The sequence below is a fragment of the Corapipo altera genome, unplaced genomic scaffold, assembly GCF_003945725.1.
Source record: "Corapipo altera isolate COAL_440 unplaced genomic scaffold, ASM394572v1 0, whole genome shotgun sequence".
Taxonomy (NCBI): Eukaryota; Metazoa; Chordata; class Aves; order Passeriformes; family Pipridae; genus Corapipo; species Corapipo altera.
The window spans coordinates 33,451,916-33,472,745 of record NW_020884872.1 but is presented as its reverse complement, the minus strand read 5'-3'; positions in this window follow the sequence as shown (position 1 = coordinate 33,472,745).

Here is a 20,830-nt window from a genome sequence, read left to right as displayed (position 1 = left end):
GAGCCCAAATAGGCAGATACAGAAGCCTCAGTGTGGGCATTGATGGAAAAGCAGGTCTGATTTATAGCTGTGGATCAGAGTGAAATTTCTGGTTTATTAGTCACAGTGATAGCAGTCATAGAGCCTTAAACTGGACTTTATACATTTAAACACTTTTGCATACCAAAATACAACGCTCTCAGTATGAGAGAAATCAACCCATTTTCCAGATGACATAGAAGTTTATGAGAATTTTTGAAAATTTACAATTATTTTGGATGTTGCATGAGATTTCTGTGTTCCATCTCAGTATTTTATTTTTGAATATGGTGTACCTTTAATCTATACTGTAATGTACAGAAATACTACTAAGGATTTAAACAACCTTAACTGAATTCCCTGGATTTTGGGTGTTTGTTCTGAGGATGTTTGCAACACCCTGGCAATATGTATGTTTGCTCTTGCCCTGACTTACTGATAAGTCCTCTCAACCTTCACCTAGTTTCTGTCTTTGGGAACAAGCAGGCAGCTCAGTCTCTGAGAGGATGTTGTATAGCTAATAGCAGCAGCCACAATGGCTCCTAAGAGTGGAGGAACTGTTAAGGAGGCAGCCTGCAGCACCAACGAGGTCACTCCGGGCAGTAAAAAGACCTGAGAAGAAAAATGCAGCCTAGACCTGCTGGTAGCTTGAAACTGGTTCCCTGTGTTTGGTTCGAGAGTTATGAGACCACAATGGCTACTCCAAGCTTACAATGCTGTGAGCAGGATGCAATGAGGATGGGGAGGCACACTCAGGAGCCCTCCTTTGCACTCGGTCCTTGTGCTTGGGGCTGCCTGTCAGCAAGGTGCCTCTGGCAATCTGGCTCCTACCGGCAGGAAACCTGAGGCAGAAGGATTTAGGTGGGATTTAGGTTGCCCAAACACACTGCAGTGTGCCAATGCCATTATGAATAAACAGCCCTGGCTATATTTCCAACAAGCAAGTTCTGTGACAAAATTCAGTAGCAAGTAAAAATGCTACTGTGATGGTTAGACATGGGGTACAGTGATGCTGAGAAGAAAAAATAGAGTTTTAGGAGCAAAAATTTTAATTGAAATTTTTGACAAAGAAAAACACGGGAGAAAAAAAGTCCTCAAATTTCTCCAACTTGATCCAGTCCCACCAATGTATGTGAGACCTCAGTGAAAGTAGATCAAAGTGCAGGCAAAACAATTTTCCTCTCAAATAGAAGCAAATCAGATTTTAATTTCAACTTCACTACACCAGTATTGACAAGAAGGCTTAAAATGCCCTAAAATATATTTGGTAAAGCCAACTTACGTCATGTCTGGTACTAGCAGTGTTTAAAACAAGACATGAAAAGCCCAGACATGGGAGAGCTGCTCATAATGTCCTACTTGGAAGAGAAACTTAAGGAGGAGATAAAACTCTCTCCTCAGACCCAGCATCTGAGAAGATATGAGCAATGAGAGAACTGGGCTCTGTTGCTAGAACCCAATAGAGAGAGACAAGCTGGGGAAACACAAAAAAATATATGCATTCCTGTCCACTAGAAAGTTACAGGGAGAAAGGAAACCTCCTCCTCCTCCTCTCATTCCTCCTTTTGCCCTGTTAGTTTGTTATCTAGCCCTTCAAAATTGTGCAAACAAGGTAAATTCCTGAGCTGTTTTCTCACAGCACTCCCCATTTTGCATGAATCTCTGTCCTTTTTTCCTAACTGGAACAGGTCAAAAACAAAGTCCTCTGCTCTGATGCCCAGATCCCCAGAGAAGCATAAGTGACTCTAGACCAACACCTTTCATCCACAAAGGCAGCTCTTAGATCAGCTTGAGAGGCAGCAGCCTGGGTAGGACAAGATTGAAGCATTACCCTGGAAAAGGCAGGACCATCAAGAAACCACACCCTGTCCATGTCTTTGCTACGTGCACCTTCTAACTCGTTAGCAGACCCTGAGGAGGAGGAGGAAGGACTCTTTATGCTTAAATTCATCACTATGGTAAAGGTGAGGAAGTGAGTCTTGTGTCCTTCAGCAGCCATGAACAGCATCCCACCTTCTTTCCACAGTCTACTGTGAAAATTTAGGCACCTGTGTCCTCAGGGACAAATTTCCAATACCTTTGACTCCAGGCAAAGGTTGGAGCTAACAGTGTCTGCGTCTTTAGGCCATCCAGACTTTAACTCCTGTGGTTCTTATGTCAGTTAAGTCTTGATGTCTTTAGGCTCATGATCAATCATTGAGGAATAACTGAATATTCTTCTCAAGCCAATGAGTTCTTTTCCCCCCATGCATTACTGATTTGTACTGTCAACCATAACCATTACCTGCCATGGAGCAAGACCTTTTAGAGACCACACTTCAGCACAAAGATGACTCACAAGTCGACACAGGTCAGATAAACTGGGTCCTTGGTGCAGAGCCAGTTCTACTCCATGCCCTCCAAAACTGTGTCTGTTGTAGTTTCATAGACTTGGTCCTTTTTTTTGGTCTTTGTGTGCATTTCATATCTGTTGGGGCCCAACAGCAAAAGCATCCGAGGATGGATGTCTTGGGCAGTGCAGGCATAATCTGTGGTGACCTGCAGTAAAGGTTCATCTTCCAACAGACCTTCATATTACAAACAGTGCAAGTCATCCATGGCAGAGAATGTAGGGTTGGTAGCAGCTGAGCTCGTGGTGTCAGCCTGGGTCAAAATTACTAATATTAAAGGCTAAGATATACAACAGAAAAACAACATAAGGTTCCAAAGGCGCCAAATAACCTAAGAAAGTACTTCATCTCTTATTCCATTTATTTATTTTATTACAGAGTAACAAAGCACCATATTGACCTTGCACATTACCACAGGGCAGTAATTTATAGCATAGTCAATGACAAACTACTTGACATATATCACTGGGCATTTTCTCTATCCACATGGCCTAAACCCCACTGTCCACTGGTAGCTTGTTTTCCACTGGTACTGCCGTCAGAAAAGTGGAGCTGAAAAGTTGCTCAGGAGACACAAGGACTGTAGCTACCGGGGTAGCCCCACCCTTGCACACTCAGCTCTGCTGGAAGCATATGTACAAACATTCCAGTTAATATTTCCCACCAACAGACCATGTTTTATTTTGTCTGAGCTAATTCATCAGTATTCAGACATACAAACAAGAAGACTCATCTTCACCAAACTTTATAAGAGTATGATAAATACCCTCCAAATTATTATATGGCATTTTTAGTTTGGGGATGTTGCTAGCGCTGTTCTGCATGACATACAGACTGCAATGTTGTCTGGCCACAAAAGCAGATTTGCCAAGCCCCAAAATACAATGTTAACAAACCACCTTCTGCTAAAAGCAGTGGTAAGAAGCCACTCCAATGCACTGGAAGCTCAGCAGCTGTCTGCATGAATGTCACAATCAAGACAGAGGAGCTGCTCTAGCAGTGACTAAACCCCATCTGACTGACAGTTGTTTTCACATTTAATTTTCCACAGGAATTCTCTTTCAGGTCGACTCCAGATGCAGTAAGACTCTTCTAACTGCCTTACCAGGAAAAAACATCCACTGCCTCTTATAAACAAATCAAATCCTACACAAGACTTAAGTCTGAAGGCTATTTGGTTTGAAAATTGGCTTTTCCATGGATGTTCCTGACTGATAGGTTTTGCTGTAAAAAAAAAGCTGGGGTTTTTTTCTTACAATTATATATCTCCATATCTATTTTACCTGCAATGATCATGACAGGGGTAACTAATCAATTCATAGTAATAAAGCACAGTAATAATATGATCACATTTTTTACAGCACACGTTAGAAGCTACAGGAAGCAAGGATATTTGTGGCAAGTTGAAATGCAAGTTTTTCCTGTTCCCTGATTACAAGTGAAGAACATGATGGCGCACCCACTGTTCCCTGTTGCACTTATTAACTTTTTTTATATGATCAGCTGTGTTAGAAAGATGAGAGAATTTCATTCAGTTTCGTGGGCATGATGAAAACCATAAGCTACGGCTTCAGACATTGCTATAAATATACTTGAAGCATTTCCAATCCCGAAACAGTCCTCAGGTCCTCTGATGTAGACAAAACTTTGTATCAGGCTACAAGGTTTAACCCACATTTTCAGACTTTGTACCATATTGAAAGGAAAGTCAGGCCTCAACTAACAGGAAAAGAAGGTTAACATAAATCCAAACAATTGATAGTTTATAGGAAATAGAGTTTGGCAACTAGTTTTGCTTCTTTTTGGTTTTTGTTTGTTTGTTTGTTTTTGTTTGGGTTTTTTAGGGAAATTATATTTATGCAGTTGCCTAATCTGGTACAGTCTTTCTTCCTATTTTGATACCCCCAGCACTTTTTAAACTACAAGCTGAGTTCAACTAAAATTTTTTCAGCCATATCATGAGGTTCTTGAAAACAGCCTTTCTTCTTTGTTTTGATAACCTGATTAACAGCCCCTTGAGTTTTGGGCCAAATGCAAAGGAGTGGGCCTGACTGCAGCTAGGTGGATATTTCTGCTCTCTGAAGGGAAACAGAGCACAGTGCTAATAAAGCCAAGGTTGTGGGTTTGAACCTCGTATGGGCCATTCACTGAAGAGTTGGACTCAATGATCCTTGTGGGACCCTTCCAACTCAGAATATTCTGTGTTTCTGTGACATTGCTCATTTCCTGTGGAGATCACATGGAATCCTAGAATCATTAAGGTTGGAAGCGACCTCTGAGATCATTGAGTCCGACCACTAACCCAGCACTGTTTTGTTCATAACTAAACCATGTCTCCAAGTGCCACATCCACAAACCAAGAGGGCAGAAAGTTCAAGAAAGGTTTGGGATTTTTTGCTTTCTTCCTACAGAGGGGGACTGATTGCCTTGCAGACAGCTGCACATTATAGGGTCTACTTGCTGTTGGTACCCTGTCTAAGAGGGTCCTGGTGATTCAGCTCTAAACATCTATAGGCCTTTAGGTCTATAGGCCTTTACATCTAAAACCCTGCAGCATTGCCTTGTGTGGTTGTGCTGCAGCACCAAGTGGACTAAGCCCCAACAGCCCGTCCATCCCCAGAGCTGCTCGGCTTTCTCAGGAGGTTGGAAAGGAGACCCCTGTAAGGGCCCTTGCAGCCCCAGCAGCACCATTAGCCTGCAGCCACATTCCAGGTCAAGAGATGGGATCAGAAAAACAGAATTAGAAGGAGGCTAACAGAGAGTCAAGCAGTCCTAACCTCATAGGACATACAGCTTGCCAGACTTAACTTGATTTTTAAATTGGGGTTCTTTTTAGCAGGCAGGTTGTATGCAGCCACATTGTCATATGTCTGCCTCTCCTCTCATCGTATCTTCTCCTTCTTCCCAGCAGTTTCTGAACACAAGCTAACTTCCCTCTAAAATCAACAGGGATAAAAGAGCACATCTAGCATGCTGATTGTCTAACCTATTTCAGATTGGTTCAGAGACATAACTGCTACCAAAGTTTTCCAACTGGTTTCCACCTCCTGGAAGCCCTTCCTAAGGACACCACATTACTAAAGACTAACATTACAGATTCCTGCACTTTTACAGTGGAATGATCGTGGTCTTCAACCTCACTTTCTTCCTGCTGCTTGTCTCTTTCTTTTTCATTGATGATCATCTCAGTGAGGAAATTCAGTCATCTTTGAAAATATCTGCTTTCCTTAGTACAGTCAACCAAGGGATGCAAAAAGCTCTGCTTCATACATGTTCCTTTCCAAACCTGCTTTCTCCCACTGGAACCTGTGATCTGCCAGGACTAGGCCTACAGCTTGGGACACAAAGCTTTTCTTAGCTCTGGTGTCGAGGAGCACAATAGGGTTGTGTTCCAGACCTGTGTCAAGGTAAGATCCAGCTATGCACAGAAATCTCTGGGCTTCTCATTTCTGCACAAGGAGTTTGAGCAAGTCCCCTAATTTGGACAACTGGGAGAGAGCAACCTCAAGACAGAGGAATCCAAAGACATTAAAATTTTTTGCCTGTGACAGAAAGTGTGATAAATTTAAAACAGTCACGTGTGATGGCTCACAGTGGCACTGCAGTAAGGCAACCGTAGGGAAGTGAGTCAGCAAGATTCCACCATGCTGGAGATGAAAGCTAGCGGCTGGAGGGCAAGAAGACAGCTAAAAGTGAAACATGGTCCTGCTGACTCTGCATTCACATTTTACCCACCAAGTGGACTACTGAGAAAGGAAAGTGCTAGTGCCACATTCCTACTATTGCAGCTTGAAAGCAGATTGTGAGACCATTAGTTAAAGCTATGAAACCGCTGCCAGGCTGGGTGAAAGGGAAAACAATGGCTCTAAAAGAATAAAAATTTTTCTGAGAACATATCCATAAGGCATCAAAATATGTGAAACTCATTCACTCTTCACTCAACAGCCCTATCCTCATTTTTAAAATCAATGTAAGCAAAAAATCCCCAGATGATTTCAGGCTGGCAGCTGTTAGCATGAGGTTGAGAAATGCAAATTCCTTTGCTCTTACAGTGTCAACTCCCTTTGCTCTCACAGATAGAGTTTAGGAGAGGGTAATTTTAGAGGAAATGTAGGATACAGCTGAGCAAGCATATTTATGCAGAGGCCTATGTTCCCTTTCTTTGCCTTGCTTATCAGAGTGTGACTACCTAGAGAACCAAAACTAGTGATATGTTTGTGTCAAAATGCTTGTGTACAACAGGAGAATGGCTACTTGCAGCTTACCTTTGCTCAGGTGTTACTTATGGGATCTGTATACTACCCAGATTCATCCTGATAGCAAGCATTGGTGGTCAGGATGTGGTTCTTCCCTCAGTTCCTCCTATGTGGGCTTTCTATCAGTGTTTTCAAAGAAGAGCCAACTAACAGTGATGCAGAGAGACAGATAAACAGAGCTGCTGTCTTAATGTCACACATTAGTAGAACCAGCCCAACAGCAGAAGTCCCCAGCTTTCGTAAGGCCGTGGCATGATAATGTCTAAGCAGAAATATTTGCATGGTCTCCACTTACTATTTAATCCAACACCTAGGGCAAAATGTCAGGCTATTGTCTTGCAAAAGTGGAGAGCGATGTCAAGGGCCGTAAAATTTCTTATACAAGCTTTCTCAATTCAGGTTCAGAAAAACACAAATAAAAACATGACTCATACTCTGACAGAGCAGCTGAGGCTCAGCCACTACTTTGAGCAGCTCATGAACAGGCATGTCCCTGCATATTCCTGTCCCTTTAATCTTGACTACACAGGTATGGTCCAAAACAAAAGTCAACAATTTTGCTTGCTACATAAGAAACCAGGGCCAGAGAGCCTGTTTCTTTCTCCACTCTTCTTAAAAACTTATCTCCAAAGGCTAGCCCATGGGCACAGTTTCACTTTGAAACACATGCAGACTGATAGGAGTAGAACAAAACATGGATTTGTGTATTTTCCCACAGTTACTCAGCCCAGAAGTCTCTAGGGAGTTTCTTAAATACACATAAGCTGCATGTGCAGGTGCCCCCAGGGGAATGGAGAGGAACACAGATATCTCCTAGACAGAAAATTCTCAAGTACTTAGCCCTTGTATGGGCAGACAGCAAAGGAAAGCTCCTCATACTAGGACAGCCATAATTCACATAGCCACCTCGCACTGTCTTCCCTCCCTACACAGAGTCTTCATTTTCCTGAGGGTATCATGCTCTTTAGCAGCATTTTGATTACTTTACCCATAAGATCTTGGTGTCACCTAGAGTTTCATCTAAACCAAATCTGGTTTGCACCTGGAAGTCATTCCCGTCAGAGGAGGTTTGCAGCCACACGGCAGAGGTTGTGGTAGAGAGCAATCTCTAGAGAGTAAGTCATCCCATCCCAAACTAAAATCAGATTACAGTCTAGGAATGTCCATTTCTATCCACCAGGTTCCTTTAATGCTTTTGGCAACCAGCTTCTCTGACAAACAATCTCCACGAGAGAAGAAGCTCTAATTGGACCTAATTGGTCACAGTTGTTTTAGGGTGTTGCAGAGAAAAAGTTTGTTGACACGAACCAACACTGCATGAACAGGTATGTCTGATGGTTCATATTGGATCAACACACTATAGGATGATGTGGCAATACCAAACAGGCTGGAGTCAGGCATGGGCACACCATTCACCATTAGCCAGAGCATCTGACAGAGGTGATGTACACACTCTTTCTTTACAGCCTGGCCTTATGTCAGCCACAGAAGGACAGACAGCCAATACCTGGTCCATCTCAGCATCTGCTGGTTCAAAAGAAATCACCTAGATCTTTTGGCATATTTAGAACATCTGATTGAGAGATTTTCAGGATATCAACACCACGTGTCACTATGTCCAAGAACTGTGAATTGGTTGAAGAGTCACAGCGTTAGATTTACTGTAGCTTTGGAATATGGCTACCGATTCTGCCTCAGGTCTTGTATCATCTATTTTCTGGAGTATCAAATTCAGCATTTAAAAGGAGTTTCAGTAAGAAAAGATGACACCAGCAGAGGTCAGCACATCACCACACTCAATCTCCCCTAATCTTACCTGGTAAAAAAAGGTGAACTTGTAAATGACGGAGGTTTTTTTAAATGGGGGAAGTGATTTAAAAGATATTTTTAAGCAACATCTTTCAAGAGGAATAAGCCTAGTCAGTAGATCATCCTGAGAATAATAACAGAAGAATGAACAACAAAACTCCCTATTTTTAAAGGAAAAGAAAGAACTTTAGTGAACCTAGCATTTTTTGACATTAATTCCTCCCTCACTCCTCAACCTCACAAACATTTAAAGCAGATGCTGAAAATAAACGAGAAGTTTACAAAGTTACCCTCTGCGTTTTAAATTTTAAGAAAAGTCAGTAACATAGCAGGAGATGTTCCTTATGAATGACAGCTCACCTTAAGACATTGTCTTCCCATCAACAAGCAACTGTACATGGAAATATGCAGTTGGAATGGATAAAGCCATTTGTAAGTGTAAACAAGAAGTTTGCTTTCTGCCCTATTGAGAAGCCCCTAGTGACAGACTGTAGAAAATAGCAACTCTTTCTCGGTGACCTGCTTCTTACGGAAAATCAAGAGCAAATTCCTAGGATAGCCACTCCAAAACCACCCCAGCAGCTTTGATGGCTGCCTGCTGAGCAGAGATCACCTACACTGAAGAAGTGGCAAGGAGCTGACTCAAGTTACTCCCACTCACACTTGTGAAAGTGGATGCGAACAGATATCATTGGCATTGGTATTGAGTGGGAGCAGGATGGAGCAACAGCAGCAGCAGCCAGAGGAGGAAAGATGAAGTCTGAAAGGCTTGCTGTTAGCTTTCCAGGGCACTAATTTTTGCCTGCCCTTCTTTCAGGAGTTGCTCTCACTAATTCCACTTACCAACCCCTACTTCAGTCCCCATGTCACCAAAACCCGCTAGGTGTTAGTAGAGTAGGAGGTAGCAGATGGGGTTCTGCTCCAAATCCCTCCAAATCTGCTGGAGTTCTTAAACAATCCTGTTTGTGCCTCAGTTACCCAAGAGTGGAGATGATAGCGCTGATCTCTCTCTGGATCTTCCAGGAAGATGATCCTTGTGTATCTGCACCAAGCTTTCTTTAACACGATACGCTCAGAGAAGTTGTAGTGATAGAACATGGAGTAATAGGTACAAATTGAAAGAGCGGAAATTTAGGTTAGATATTAGGAAGAAATTCTTTACTGTGAGGGTAGTGTGATACTGGAACAGGTTGCCCAGGGAGGATATGGATTTCCCAATCCTGGCAAAGCTCAAATCCAGGTTAGATAAAGCCTCGGATAACCTGGTCTAGTGGAAGGTGTCTCTGCCCATGGCAGGGGCAGGGTTGGACTAGATGGTTTTCAAGGTCCTTTCCAACCTTTAACCCTTAACATTCTGTGGTGCTGTGATAAATTGTGGATGTCCCATTCACACTTGCAGTGTTCAAGACCAGGTTGGATGAGGCTTTGAGCAACCTCATCTAGAGGGAAATGTCCCTGCCCATGGCAGGGGGATTGGAACTAGACGATCTTTAAGGTCCTTTCCAACCCAAATTTTTCTATGATTCTATGATCAACTGTCCCTGTTGTCCTTTACACCTCACTCTTATACCAGCAGTGTAATGAACATCATGAGATGCAGACAGGGTTATTAATCATGAAAATGCAGAGCATAAACAAACTCAATAATCCAGTACTTTAGGCAGCACAAACAGTCTACAGTCTTAGACAAATTTAATCTACAGCTATTTCTGCCCTTCACAAGTGGTACCTACAGTGGCATAACAAAGAGTTAGCTGCTCTTTTGACATGACATGACTTTCCATAGTTCTCAAATCCTGTTGTCCTGCTGTAGGGAGAAATTACACGGATTTGATAATTTTGTATAGGCTGTTGCTCACATCCTCATTGTCTTCCAGTACCAACTAACAAGTAGTTTCTTTTATCAGTTGCTCAAACCTTTTCTGAAATCAGAAATTAAGCTAGTGGCTGAATCATACCCCAATCTGCCTCTCTTCTTGTTTAAAGACAATCACTGTTTTTTTCTTCATGAACCTTTCAAGATGTTACCTGTTCATCACACACTTCAAGTAAAACATTTGTATTCAATATTCCATTATGAAAGTCTTTAATTTCTTCGCAAGAAAACACATAATCCCTCACTGAATTAAAAAACTCCGATCTCTAAATTTTTCCTTTGCCATTCAAAGTTAATATCTTTACTGATATCACTGGTATGAACTATATAACCCATCAATTGAAATTGATCATTCTTGTAAAGACTGAGGTAAAAAAAAGTTATTACAAAATTTTACCGTCTGAGTATCATCTAGTAATATCTTTTCCTCTCTGCTGAACAGCTGACTAATTCACCCTTCCTTTCACCTTCCCTCTGCTACAGCTGCACTTCTAAAATGATTTAAAATGATTTATACCTCTTGGCAGATGCATCTTGTTTTGAGCTTTGACTTTTTAAGATTTTGTTCCTATACCTTCATGTTATATTTATCACTCATTCCCAGTAGTCTGACCCAGTTTCTGCTTCCAGCTTGATTATTTCTTGTGTTTAAGGTTCATGGACAGTTTGTGCTTTAATCAAGCTGATCCCTTACTGCATTTTCTCTCTTTTCTTCACAGTGGGATAGTATACACCTGTGGATGGATATTATGTTACTGTGTGTATTTTTTGGAAGGCACTAACACTTTAACAGCATTTTCCTTCACATGAGATCTTGCTTACCTGTTCTATGAATTTATTGAAATCTACTTCCTATCCTCAACTGCTATTCCTCCTCTTCTCCTGAATGCTCACAGATCTTTTTTCTTATGGCCACTCTTCAGTAGACCTTCTAGCCTCAAATTCTCAACCATTCCTCACAATTGTCAATGAATATAAAAGTATCTCTATTTTGCTTACTTACTTTACTTCTTGAATCAGAAATATTTTTTCTGATACAAACCAAAATTTTCCAAGCAATCTGCTATATTTCTTTCCCAGCAGATATTCTTCATTGTCCCCAGTAACCTTGTACCAAATGTAAGGGTTCTTGCCATCTTTTTTACCCCATAGTTCTTTTCTGTTTATGCTCCAAACCTTCTAAATACGATTTAATTTAAAGCTTTAACTTGCATTCAGAGACTGTTTGGGGAAATTTATGTCTAGTACATGTTTTGTTTGAGAGGAACACAAAGGTCAGTTTCAGGACAGCTTCAGTAATCGACAGCACAACACAGAACACATGAGATTTTGCAAGTAAGGTCATTTCATGTGCTACTGATGCAGTGTCAGACAGTAAATATGACAGCAAGCGAGTCTAAATAGTCCATGTGCTTGCCCACAGTCAATCTGGGGTTTGCCTACAGGGTCTGAACACTGGAAATCAGTGGATCTAGGAGTATGCCAGGCTGCTGGCTGCTCATGTATGTCCTCTTTAAACTCATGGTAACATCAATGAAGCACGTGAAAGGCAGAATACTTGGGAGACAGGCAACAGTAAAAGAAAGCCTTTTTGAATATGGCTAGACACTTCCCTGGAAACATGACATTTCTTAATATCAAAATCCCAAAATATACCAAGTCTAGGTAATTGTGTTAGCTTGAGCACTATGAGCAGAAAGAACATTAAATAGATAAATAGACAGATAGATAGATAACAATGTAAAAATAAGGTAAATATATAACACTAAATTTTAATTCCATTTTATTTAAATAAACGTGGAGGATTTTTCAGTTCATAGAAATACAGCATAAGAATAAAATAGTAATCTAGTAATATTATATTTGTCATGTACCAGCATACAGGCCAAATGCAGGCAGAGGCAGGTGTGGAAGCTGTCATTTCATGTTAAATAATTACTAGTCAAATATAATGCAAATGATAAAATGTAAAGCTTGCAAGCTGAAGTTAGGTCCTAAGCAGACTTCTTGCATGCAATAACATAAACAAGATATATGATGTAAAACTGGGTTTCCATGAGGCATAAGGATTTTAATAGCATGAATTTAAAATTACCCCACTGCAGGTTTACCAGGGATCCACCTGTAAAGTGCCAATGGACAAGGTATTTCAAGGGAAGGCAGTAACACCTCCCAAGCAGAAGTCAATGATGAAGAGTCTTCCTTTCCTTATTATGTAAGTAGAACAAATGGGTTTTATAGTAGAGCCCAGAAGAAGCCTTGTTCTCCATCAGATCATACATAGGGCTTTGGATCATATATTAGCATTTCAGCTTTCATTTCACGAAGAAGTGTTTAGGCATGTTGAATATTTTAAAAAAGAAGAATGTAACTTGATGTAATCAATATCTTGATTTCTCTCTGCATCTTTAAAGATCTTGAAGGAATATATTTGAAAAACACAAAATGGCCCATATGTCATAATAAGGTCTTCTCTTCAGAAATGGTAAAATCAGTGGTTTTGACCATCAACTTCTATGTTTTAGATAAATTAAATGAAGGAGATTTTTAAATCCTACTTACCTTTAGGGGCATAAAACTGAAGAGAATATAGCAACCTGCACCATAAAACATAGAAACTTCACCAGCTAACTCTTTACAGTAAACACTTCTTGCAGGAAACAGAACAATGGGAAGGATGCAAGAGATGACCTAGTGTTTTCCAGAAACTACTTAAACCAGCTCAAGAGTAAATAACAGGTATATACACTTGTTTTAGTGATGTAAAGATTAGTTTAGTGCTAAAGTAATAGAACGCTTCAGACTAAAATTGCTCCTCCCGTACTGAGAGCAGGAAGCCTCTCCTTGCAAGTACCATCAGGAATTCATAAGAACTTAAGAGTTAAGTTAGTTTAGACATAACTAAGTTAGCTGAAGACGTCTTCCATCAGTAAGGATTTCCTTCCTTTAATTGCACTGATACCTTATGCCTTGCATTATTCTTCAGTTGCCTGTCATATTGTGCGGCAAAGACTGTATGTACGTTTTTAACTTCTAGGTCATGGATGCTTGGTGCTATTGATTTCTGATACTCTAATGGTCGTAGTGCAGGATTAGGGTTTGTCAGAATGACTACTGGGGAATCAAAGATTTACAGAGACTGTCTTTGCTGCATGTGTGAAAGGAGTGCACCTTAAGAATGCAGTAGGACCTATGTTATCAAGGTGAGGGTGGCTTTCCTGTCCTCATAGAGTGTCCCCTGGTCCTATTGTCAGGGGAAGTAATGGTTGTGAAACTGATGTCTTTATATCAAGTAATTAAGAAGTCCTTCTTCTCAGTTTATGAGGCTTCTTCTTTTCTCTTTGTCATACAGAATAGGTGCTGGTGAATCTCTCTCGGAACCAATTTTAATTGTGAGCACAGAGCACTGCTTAATTTTGAGCCATGATTGAAGGGCTCTGAAAGTCCTGAAAAGTGGTGTTATCCCATAGTAAATGATTTGAAACACCTGTAGCATATCCAGCTCCTTACTCTTTTTGTAAAGCTCCCTGAATCACCCTAGTTCCTGAGACTGGCTTCCATCAGCTGCTGTACTCCCTCTGCACTAAGTAAAGTGCCCATCCCCATTGCCACTACCTCAGTAACCTTTCATTTTTTTTTTATTTATGGCTTAAACACAATAAAATAATGTCTTTTAGTGCCAAGAGTAAAAAGCAGAAGAGCAATATGTCTTTAAAGTGGCTTTAAACTCTGGGTTTAGAATAGATATTAAGAGGAAATTTTTCGCAGTGAGGGTGGTGAGGCAGTGGAACAGGTTGCCCAGAGAAACTGTGGCTGCCCCATCCCTGAAAATGTTCAATGCCAGGTTGGATGAGCGTCTGAACAACAGATCTAGTGGAAGGTATCCCTGCCCATGGCAGAAGGTTTGAAACTAGATGGTCTTTACGGTCCTTTTCAATCCTAACCATTCTGTGAATCTATCATTCAATGTATGACTATCTACCCAGAGAATCAGCAAGCAGAATTGCCCCAAAAAGCCATGCTGATAGATAAAACAGTTAAATACAGGAAAGAAAGCATAGGAGTGAATAGCTAGAGTGTTGTAGCTTGTAATAGCTTGTCCCTTGGATAGGTATTACAACAAAATATGTTCCTATATAATAAGGAGTAAAGTCATCCTTCTGTTCCTATACTCAGAACCACACATATTTTGCAAGTAAAGAGCTTAAGAAGCATAGTTGTCCTACAGGCAGGAAATCAAATGAAGCACAGGTCTATCAGAAATTGATAATCTTGCCCCCAGCTTCTCCTCTGCCTCAAGAGCCCCAACACTTCCCAACATCCCCAATGCATCCCAATGAAACACAAGAGACAGCACTGATGTTGTTATTCTAAACAAACATCTGCTGAGGCACCAGCCAGATCCTTCACTTTCTCTTAGCTGGGCCATTAGCCTGGACCTCCTTTCTACCCAGGCATCAGTATTAATTACAAGGGTGGCAACTTAACTGTCTTTGAAACTTCTACTTGTCTTCCATTTGGGATTGAGGTGAGTCAACAGACGCAAAATTTAGCGGTGGCAACAGTTAGTACTTTTTTCTTTTAAAGAAGGTATAAAGTGTTCACTAGAACTCTTAAGGTTCTCCAAACACTTTTCTAATATCACAGATAACACAAACATAGAGTACACAGGTACATGCAGTTCAGAAGGAAGAAGTATTTTAGCACTGTCTAGAGATGGTTACCCTCTGGCAATCTATCACTGGAAAATCTTATTGTCTGGCTAGTATTAAAAATTATACCATTAAACATTTTCTTTCATTCTTTCTGACTATTCTATGTTATTCTCAGAGTTTTATCTCTGAGGCACGTGAGAAAGTTTTGATGTTATATCCTCCAGCATTACTTGACTCTTTGGTACCTGATCTGGTCTTATAGTCTGAGAAAAATGAAATTTTGCATGAACAGAAACAATTATAAGAGATCTTTGACATTCCAAGGAGATTTTAGTAGAGACGGTCAGACATATGTGATAAATATGGTTTATCATACCACACAGATGTATAAAAATAAAGGAACTATCCCACATGCAAAGAATCCTGCCTTTGTTTTATTTGAGATTTAGGGATTTGGTTGTGTCTAATGGCTAAGCGTCTACCTGTGGGATCAGACTTCCTCAAGCAAATGAGTCAGCAATAGAAGGAAGAATGTGTTTTGAAGATGTCCAAAAAGAGTTCCAATTTACCAAAAGTAAGCACTTAGTTATTGACATTACAAAATTTAAAAATTCATTTTAGTTAGAGTGAATCTCCCTCTGGAGGCCTTCAAAACCACCTTTCTCCTACATCTAGGAAGGGAATTTATTTATTATAAAAATTTGTTTGTTTGTTTATTTGCAGAGAGAGAGAGAGAGATTGAGGGAATCACCAGGCACCTAGGATTAAGATACAAATGCTGGAGCTATATAAATGACTCTCCATGCACTATCCTTGCTTTGGGAAAGCAGAATTAGTGAAAAGTTTTTAAGAGAAAATGAAAACAACAAGCTAGCACCATTGTGGAACAAAATAATCTTCCACTGCTTTATTTCTGAACATTCTTGTCCCTAGAGGTAACAGTAAGAAAGCAAAAAAAGAAGGTAAAATTAACACATTTCCATTGTTAAAGGCTGATAAACAAAGTCCCTACTAAAGACAACAGTATTTACACATTCTCTATCTGAGGGTTTGCAGAACTTCTCATTTCTACTCTCATCTCCATGTAAGACAGCACCCTAAATTTTTCCTAATAAGTTCACAAAGCTTTGTGTTAATGTTATAATACAAACGAGAAAGACAACTAACATGTTAGTCTAGCTAGTGTACATAAGCAAAGAAAGGGCTGACAAAAAACCATAGTGCCTTGAGGCAATTTCTGTAGCAGAAAATAAATGCTTGGCCTGAACTCAGCTATACAGACATAATGTCAAAAATGAAGTAACTCCTGTCTTTAAGGCACATGAGAGTCACTGGAAAGCTTCCCCAGACTTCAGATTACACTGTAATTTATTTCTCAGTGATTTTATAGTGAGTAAATCACTGAACTGACATTAAGGAAATGGAGTTGGTTTCCTGTTCCTGACAGAGATTATCTGCAAGACCCTGAATCAGTCACAATGCAGTAACCAAGAGCAGCCCTGCCAAGAAAGACTTGGGAGTGCTGGTGGATGAGAGGCTGGACATGACCTGGTAATGTGTTCTCACAGCCCAGAAAGCCAGTCATGCCCTGGGCTGCATCAAAAGCAGCATGGCCAGTGGGTCAAGGAAGGGGATTCTGCCCCTCTACTCCACACTCATGAGACCCCACCTGGTGTACTGTTTCCAGCTCTGGGGTCCCAGTACAGAAGGGGCACAGACCTGTTAGAGTGAGTTCAAGAGAGGACCATGAAGATGATTAGAGGGATGGAGCACCTCTTCTATGAGAAAAAGGTGAGAGAATTGCGATTGTTCAGCCTAGAGAAGAGAAGGCTTTGGAGTGACCTTTTGCAGCCTTTCAGTACTTGAAGGGAGCCTAAAGAAGAGCTGGGGAGGAACTTTTTACAAGGGCATATAGTGATAGGACAAGAGGGAATGGCTTTTAACTGAAATTAGATTAGATATTAGGAAAAGAATCTCGACTATGAGGGCAGTGAAGCACTGGAACAGGTCGCCCAGAGTACATGTAAAGTCCTGAACGTACAAGAGAGAATACTGGTTTTTTATAAATTGACACAGATATCCTGTAGTGACAGCACCTCTTGCAGAGAATAACAAGAGTTACAGTTATCTAGAACATCCCGGGACAGAGTCCAGATAGCTGCTATTAAAAAGTCATAGAGATAAAGTTTAATAGGGAAAAAGAAGGCTATCACAACTTGTATAAGTCAAAAAGTTTTAATTCCAAATGCTGTACTAATTTCTATTCCACCAGTTTGATGTATTTCAAGAACGAAGTTAACCAGTGGCTGGTTTCTAACTGGGGGCTTGGACCAAATTTTCATGCAGTCAGGTAAAGAATTTCGCAACACCAGTCGGTCACCAGCATATTTTTTATATGCTTCACAAAGTGAGGACTTAACCATAGAATGGCTAACTGAGAACACCATTAGTTTAATATCATCTTATTCTACCTGTCCTGGTAGCAACATTTTTTACAGAAACAGGCCAGCCTATAAGAGGAAAGACATTGAACTTTGAACCTCTATTTACATGAAAATACTCTTGGGAAATGAAAAGCCCCACTTGCCCTATGAACAATTAACTGGATCACTGCATGACCTGTGGGGTGACTTTGGTCAGCAGATGGGCCTGACCATTTAAAGTCAGCTACTTTGTCTCTGCCCCCTCTCTCACTAGTAAAGAGGCCATCTTTACACTTTCTATAATGAAGTAGATAATCAAAACAAGACATAGATAAACATCATTATAGAAAAATTATTATATCTTCTTATCCATGATTAAGAAGTATTTTTATGTTTTTGCTACCCAAAGTCCCAGGCACAACAGTGCAAGCCAGTGAAGCAAACCTTACATCCCTGTATTTACCAGTTCCAGACCTGTGAGAGCACATGGGATGCAGCAGCAATGTCAGCAAAGCTGTGATGTTCAACTGTAACAGCTGAATGATGAAGTAACATCCAGGTTACACTTACGAATATTTGGAGACCCCTAGTTTAGATTGAATAGGTTTTCTCAAAGACATTTTTCAGAAAGGCAAGAAAAGGCAGTCAGGTTCTTCCCAGTTGAAAGCCGATTCCAAACACACACAAAAGCATGCAAGAGAAGTAAGATTTATCCAGCATAGTATACGTTAAATATACATAAAACATAGTAAATACTTAGAAAAGCTTGTAAAAGGCAGGATGTACAGACCACTCCCTTAAAAGGGAAGCCAGCTCCCATCAGTCTCTGCTATCTTGTTGACTAGCTGGTTTATGTTCTGACTGTGATCCACCAGTAGGTTGCCCCTTGCCAGCATCCTCCCTGTCATGCTTCTCACCATGTAGGGCTGACCCACACCAACCCAGTACTCAGCCACCCAGTAACCACCTCAGACTCTATCCTCAGCAAGGACTATAGATACCATATGGTTCCCTTCATGCACAAAAGGAATTAACCCAGTCCCTTCCTTCATGCTTTTGCCCTTTGCCTCAAGGCAAAGGGCCTTTACTTCGCTTTGGTTAACTGAGGCTGCAGAATAGCCCCAACATGGTTTTCATCACCACATTTTTTTTTTTTTTTTTAGAAAATGAAATCACAAAACAGACACTTCTGAAACCTGAGGAGAAGAAAAGTAGTGAGCCTTTGGGTATCAAAGAGAAATTCATCTTCAAACCATCTGTAGCTAGAGAAGCTGCGTTACAGAGTTACCAAAGCACTCAGACCTTGGAGTCTGAGAGCAGCACACACTGTATCTCCCTTTAGAGATGGAGGAAGGAGTGGCTGGAAAATCGCAAACCAGCAACCCTGGCTTGCATGCTTGGGGAAGCTCTAGAAAAAAATTATGAGACTATTAAGGATTTCTCAAGTACAAGTTGTTTCAAAATTGTCTACTTTTCTGGCAGAGCAAAGAGCCTAGCAGATAGGCAATTTTGCAAATAATTGGGTATTTTTTATTAAACAAGGTATCTGCACTCATTTCCTACATTTTTTTTTTTTCAAATTAAAGGTTAGGACACTTGACTTGACTCCAAACATCCTACCTTTGCATTCCTCTCCAGATGGGGTAAACAGGAAATCTTGCATAATTGTCAAGGTTCCTCATACCAGTTTGGCATTGATGTGCTCTTATGAAGCCTCAGCAGATTAATTACTATTGGAATTATGACCAGGGAAAAAAACAACAGCCCAGAAGTTGAGCAAATATAACAAGTTGAAAATTTTATTTCTCAATCAAGTTGTCTTGGTGCAGCTCTCTGGACTCATCTCTCTTCCAAGGCAAGGTAGGAGTGAGGCAGAGCAATGGGCCAAGACCCTTTATCCTGTTATACCAATTAACTGGTCAAGTAGCATACAAGCAAAGTGCTTGTTAATGGCCTAAAGTAATCATCTAGTGTCTGAAAAGTATCTAATGTGGGTTTTACAGCAAATTTCAGGTAACTGTTTTGAAATAATGCATTTTGGAAAACCCTGTTCGATGGCCAAGCATATTCAATAGTACTTAGTGAATGCAGCTCCCTTCTCAGACCTCTGGATCTCACATTTCTTTCTGGACTGTGGCCCAGTTCAACCAGAGGGGCCAAATATACCACCTAACTTTTCCCTGTCACATCTACCTTTGAAATGGCTAGGACATTTTCCTGAGATGTGTGGTTTGATCTGCCCTCTGCCTCATCAGAGCTCAGAACCAGATCTTCTGCTTGTCAGCAGGCCAGAAGGTTACCACATAAGAGAGTTGGGCAATATGGATATTTTCAAAGAAAGAAATCAATCCAGCTTGGTTCTTTCAAAACTGCCAAGACGGAGTTTTGAAAGAATCCCTCTCCTAACTAGGAAAGGGATTATGGTTTTGGAGAAAACAGCTAATTCTAGAGGTAAGCTGCGTACAGGCCCATGTAAACTGTGTTTAACATTTCTGCACAGTTAACCATCATTCCTCTGCTCCTCCACTTACAGGTTATTGGGGGAGATCATCCTTGTGAGACAGTGAGTACTTTCTCCCTGCTCAAAGAGTCTGAGGGCTAGCTCAAGGCTTTGAATAACAGGGATGAAAAGGTCAAATACCTCAGAGGAAGACACTGAAAGCTCTGGTCTGGTAGATGATGCATGTTATTGACTTCTTTGTAACATCATGAAGTGTCAGCATTAAGGATCTGAAAATATATGATGTGCTGTGTACCTTTCCAGGCAGTAAGAAAATAGCAAATTCAATGCAAAGGCTAAATTTCACTGCCTATCTGCAGGTCTCAAGCATTCTCAAATACTGAAAGGATCACAATGGTCCAGTGAATCCAGGATAAGGTTGGATCATCATTTGAACAGCCTCTAAAAATACATTGTGATGTTATGCTTTCTGGAGGAGACAAAAGGGGAGGATCTGAAGGTAAAAAGGAGGAAGGTACTTGAAACAGGAGAGGAAGAGCACAAGAAGAAAGGGGAACAGGAAGGCGAAGCCATGCATGCAATAAGAAGACGTGTAAAGCAAAGGGAAGTCCATGTGTATGGGTGTAAATACAACCCCTGACAGGGTGACGTTACTGAGCATCCTTTTTTGTATCCTGGTAGCTCACAGCCTGTTTGTGCACTGGCTGTGTATGGTCAGTCAGTGTTTTCATGGTAATATCTGAACGCAGAGAAAAAACATCTGTAAGCATTCTTTTAAATATAGTTGCATAGTTGATTTTCAGCAGCCTAAATGGTGTCTTAGAGGACAGCCCGGAAAAAGGCTAACAAGGATCTAAAAATAGAACCTGGATACTACAGATAGGTCTGATCATCAAAAAAAAACCACCTCAGGGGGAGTCCCACAGCAAAATAACAGTCCAG